General features: G+C 35.5%; 1 long non-coding RNA gene across 1 annotated transcript; it reads left to right on the plus strand.

Moving 5' to 3' along the window:
• The first annotated feature begins 1589 nt into the window (after positions 1-1589).
• Positions 1590-3622, plus strand: LOC127086796 (uncharacterized). Its single transcript, XR_007789642.1, has 3 exons — positions 1590-2044; positions 3029-3130; positions 3226-3622. It is a non-coding gene; the product is annotated as an uncharacterized LOC127086796 (long non-coding RNA).
• Positions 3623-5700: the final 2078 nt, after the last annotated feature.

The following is a 5700-nucleotide window of genomic DNA, read 5'->3' on the forward strand; positions in this document are numbered from 1 at the left end:
GTTTGCCAAAGCACAAGAGGACTGACAAGGAAAATAGTGATTGAATGGAGTGGGCAAAGCACAAGAGGTCTGATAAGGCTCACAATGATTGGATTGATTGACTAGGGTTTTCCCCAGCACAGGTTGACCGACAAGGCAAACAATGATTGAATGAAGTGATTTAGGATTTCAAGACTTGATCACAAGGGAATTGATCCAAAGGATATCTGAATATCAAAGAGAGTATGATTAATGGTCCAAAGAGGAGAGAATAATGGATGTCCAATGATGCTTTACTGTTGAAGTGTTGAATGATTGATGCTTGCTTGAAGAAGGCTTGTAAATTGTATGATTCAAATTGCACTAAAGTCTATGAACAAAGGAGAATACCTTGATCAACTGAGTCATTTATCCCGTACCGAAAGACACCCTAGACAAGGATAGGAATTCTCCATTTTCATCATTATTTGCTTCATAAGGCTCATGGAGTACAACTTGAATCATAATTGATAAGTTGTTGATAGGAGATCACAAATGTTGATCTTGTTGTAGAAGAAGACTTGACAACCATTTGATTTGAATTGGGCTAAAGTCTATGAATAAAGGTGAATACGATGAGCAATTGGGTCATTTATCTCGTACCCAAAGATATTCAGTTTGAGTTAATGGAATTCCCTACTCTCATTCATTCTCTACTTCTTAAGGCTCGTGCCACACAATATGAATCATGATTGACAAGTGTTGATACCTTTGAGGTGCTTGAGAAGTAGTCCATTTTGTCAGCTATGCTTGATTGATATTGACTTTGAAGTTTTGATCTTGTATTTGAACCTTGAGGGCTTGAGCTCCTGATATTCTTCACATCCAATTCAACTTGAGCATAATGGACTTTCCCTATCAAGTGATTAAGGTTCTTTTGATCACTTGAATATGATTGGGGCTTACATCACAATACAAAGGATTTGATTGACCAAAGTGACTTTTGGTCAACACTAATTAGTGGGATTGAAAAAATAACAGTTGAACTAGGTACACAATAAACCTAATGAATTAATCAGCTAAATGAAATCAGGTATTTCTAAGTAAATCCCTATGCTAAGGGATCATGCATTAAAATCAGAATTTTTCTACATATAGGCAAAATGGTCAATATGTGCAAATTGATTAAATGAAATAAACTCAAGATTATGTAAAACCAATTAGTCAATTAAAAACCATTCATGAATATGTGATGATAATGAAATTAGGTTAAGTCTAAATAACCTAAAATTTCTAATGATTTCAAATAATCGATAAATCACAAATATTTCTATTAATTAACTAATTAAATCACCATTAGTCTAAACTACAATTAGCCACCAATAGTCCTAACTAATCACACTAAACACGATTAACCATAATTCCGCAAGTAATCAAGAATTAGTTGAGACTAGTTAATTTAAGATTAATTAATTAAACAATGATAAATCAAGAATTAGGGGAAAGGGGTGCAGGAAATGGTATTGGCGCAGGGCCCAAACATTGAGCCCATTACAAATTCAGCTTGTTAGAAATGAAAGCAAGTCATGCAGTAGAATATAGGCTTGAGTATACAAGTGAGCCCAATGCACTCAGTAATGCCATACACGGATCAAAATCATCATATGGTCAAGTTCCACGTTTTCCATGTGCAAGTTCAAAATATCAAACCAGCTGAACTCCCTTCATCTGGAATCTCCTTCGTTGCGCCGGAGGTCGCCTCCGGTGGAGGCGGAGCCTTAACCTCCCAACAAAATATATCAAATTCTTCATCTCATTTCCCTATTACTAAATCCAAGGTCCGATTTCTGAATATCTCCATCACACGTTCAGATCGAAGCAAAATTGATGTGAACCCTAGCCTACCAAATTATAGATTAAATACTGAGAGGGAGGAATCAAATCCTAATGAGTTAGGGATTTGATTCCTCAACTTCAAAGCTATATTACTGTATCAAAGAAAGGAGGAGAAGGAACTTACCTACCAGAGCAACTTCAGCGGTTCTTCCGGTCGCGCATGAAGGTTTAAGACTTTCCACTTCTTCAGGTAAATGCTTCAAACTTTGATTGGCCTTGCACTCTCCTTCTTCTTCCAATCTTCTTCTTCCTTCTTCCAATCTTCTTCTTCCTTATTCTATTATTTTGGTTGTGATATGAGATTTGGCATGTGAGATTTATATGACTGAAATGAGGGAGAGAGAACTAAGAGGATTTTGAGTGAAGAATACTATATGGTTTTAGTGTTGATGAATCCATGAATCCGAAAGTGAGAATGAAGAGAGCACTGATTTATAGAGCTGAAAATATTGTTAGAAAGGAAATCGAAGATCACTCGAAATACATTTGTTAGTTAGAAATGAAATGTGAATTAGAGTTGGATGGAAAATTCAGTCCAATTAGTTGGTGGTGATCATGATTCCCTATGTGTTGTGTTTATGTTATGGTGGTCTGATCTTGTGTATTCTGTTAATTGCTTTGTAGATTAAAAATCAATTAGATTTTGGAGTTGCTGAGTTATGCAGATTAAAGTTAATTTGGAATGGCCTGCTGCCCTATTGGTGTTAACATGAACTATTAGGAAACTTGTTTAAGTTGCAGCCCTGAGGCAATTTGCATCAGTTGGCTTCAATTAACCCTGTTAGTCTTTCATCTTACCATGGTTAGAATGACTGTTATGTTAAGGATTTAGTGAGCTGCAACATCAACTTCTCACCATGAACTGTCAGGAATACATGCTAGTGTAGTAAAATTTGAATGTGACTGCTATTGTTTGTTGATAACATGTTAGGATGAATTGCTAGTCAAACTGTTAGCAGGGTGGGTGAGGAAGTTAACTCAGGATGCTTTGTAAAAAGGTTGTTAGTTTTAGATTCCATTTTTGTTAAAGAGTGAGCTAGCTAGGAGTTAATTGTTAGGTTTAAGTCAATTGAAATGAAGTGGTAAAATACTTTTCAATAATTTCTGCTTGTGCCTGCTATATGGAACACTGTCAACCCTATTATAAGTTAAACTCAATTCCTTGTTAATGCAGTTAGGGTAAATGAACTGTTTGCTATGTTTGTGAAGTGGTTCTAGTTTATGACTGAACATTGCTTGACATAGTTCTGCAGCAGGAATTCTAAATTGGCTCATGGTATGCATTGTTTCAATTCTGACTTTGTTTTTATTCTTTTATGCAGCATGGTAACTTCTTGCATTTTGCTTGAATTGTGTGCTTTTTTATTGTAGGAACAACATTTCACGCATGGAGTGTTTCTCGGTTATGTGGTGAATTCAAAAATCATGATGATGCAAGGATAACTTGCCTCATCAAAGGTCATGGTTTCAAGGCAAAAAGGCATGGAAGCATACTTGAACTTGGTTCTTGTTTGAAAAAAATGTGTGAAGATGCAAATAGGGAATGGAGGAGATTAGGATTACCATGAGGCTGAAAATAGAATAGGTTAGGACTTAGAAGATATGAGTTGACTTTGTTCAACTGGTTGACCAAAAAGTCAACAATTGACCAAAGTCAACTATAGGTTAAAAATCAGAATTTTGCTTTGTAACTTTTTGTATAGACATTGTAACATGATTTTATGTGAATGAATGAACAATTTTGAATAAAAACGATGCTTTAAGTTAATGCCAAAATGTTTTGCTTTTCAAATAAACAAAATTCTCCAAAAGTTCTCATTTGAATCAAATCTTTGAATGAACTATGGATTTATAAGATTTGATTAAATACCATGAATGAGAATTATGAATCAAGAACTAATGAACCAATGAATGCACTATGAATGAATTAATGGATTATGGAATTGAATGAAACCATGAATGAGGTATGAATGAAATAAAGCCATGGACCAAATCGATCATCCAGCACATAGACATATAACAAGCCCTGGTTAAGAAATGATTGATCCCAAACAAACATAGTATGACGCAAACCCCGTTGGCCAAATGTCTATGTCATGAATTAGGGTTTTCACATGTAATGCAATCAGGGTATGGTTCACATGAAACAAGAATTATTGTTTAAGCCACAATGAATCAGGACATATGGATCATTGCTTCTTCCAACCAAAAGACCTAAGTCAAAGGCCTAGGCAATGTTTGAATCAGATGAAACATCAATCATGTAGGAAAGCAGATGATGAATGATGCATGATATGATAGACAAAATACCTTCCCCAATGAATTAGAGTTTAAACAAGCACAAAGTGAAAAGTCAAGCCACAAGGTGCATTAGGACCAAATCTTCCTTGATTAGGGTTTCATGAGGCACGCCCTTTAATCAAAACATCTAAATCAAGTATGACGCTCCACAAGCAAGTCTCCAATGTATGAGCCCTCAATTATGGTTTGAGTAGCCAATACAAGGCTCAAAGAGCATCCACGAGATCTCATGACCATATCATCAAGAATTAGGGTTTGAAAGACCTAAGGAGTGACATGATGAAGTCTTTTGAATCCACATCTCAAAGATCAGGCAAATTAGGGTTTCACTTCCAATATGATCAGATGAAGAGCCAAGTCACAATTTTAAGGTTTGTTCCATACACGAACACTAACTTTGCAAGCCATGGAGCTTTGAATCTATAGTGATCAATTATCAAGTATAAATGAATGAATGGTGCACATGAATGAACCATGAATGTGTACAGATGAATATCAAGCCAAGGGTTGAGTAAAAAGATGAAAATGGGAGGGAAAATTTTAAGGTACGACAACTACACCAGTAATCGTCGCCCTAAATTAGGAATTACCTTTTGAACTCATGTGCGATGCGAGCAATTATGTTGTTGGAGAGGTTCTTGGCCAATGACATGAAAAATATTTCCATGCAATTTACTATGATAACAAAGTTTTGAATGAAAATTAAGTGAGTTACACTAGCACTGAAAAATAATTGCTAGTCGTAGTATTTGCATTGGAAAAATTATGTTAGTATCTAACTGGTTCGAAAGTTATTATTTACACATATCATGCAGCTTTGAAGTACTTATTTATGAAAAGTGATTCCAAGCCCATGTTGCTAAGATGGATACTTTTGTTGTAAGAATTTGATTTGGAAATCAAATATAAGATAAGAAAGGAATTGAGAATGTTATAGCTAACCACCTCTCGAGACTGGAAAATAACGACACAACTAATAAAGAAAGGAACATAGTTGAAGAATTTCCTAATGAACACTTAATGGAAATCAGTGAGCGACCTTGGTTTGCTAACATGGAAAATTATAAAGCTACAAATATTGTACACGAGGAGTACACTTGGCAGCAAAGGAGAATCTTCTACGGAGAATTTAAGTTTTACCTTTGGGATGACCCCTATCTATTTAAAATAAGTCCGTACAGGTTACTTTGGAGGTGTGTTGCAGGCACTGAAGCTGATAATATTATGTGACACTACCACATCTCACCTTATAGAGGCCACCATAATGGGGAAAGGACTGCAGCTAAGGTGTTACAAAGTGGTTTTTGGTGGCAACCCTTGTTTCAATATTGTAAGGCTTATGTGTTAACTTGCCTCGAATGTAGAAAAATAGGTTATATTACAAAGAGGAACGAGATACCACTTAATATAATGCTGGAAGTAGAGTCTTTTGATTGTTGGGGAATTGACTTTATGGGTCCTTTTCCTAAATCTAACTCTAATCTTTATGTTCTAGTATGTGTTGATTATGTTACTAAATGGGTTGAAGCAGTTACGTGTAGCTCT

This window comes from Lathyrus oleraceus, chromosome 5, assembly GCF_024323335.1.
Source record: "Lathyrus oleraceus cultivar Zhongwan6 chromosome 5, CAAS_Psat_ZW6_1.0, whole genome shotgun sequence".
Taxonomy (NCBI): domain Eukaryota; kingdom Viridiplantae; phylum Streptophyta; class Magnoliopsida; order Fabales; family Fabaceae; genus Lathyrus; species Lathyrus oleraceus.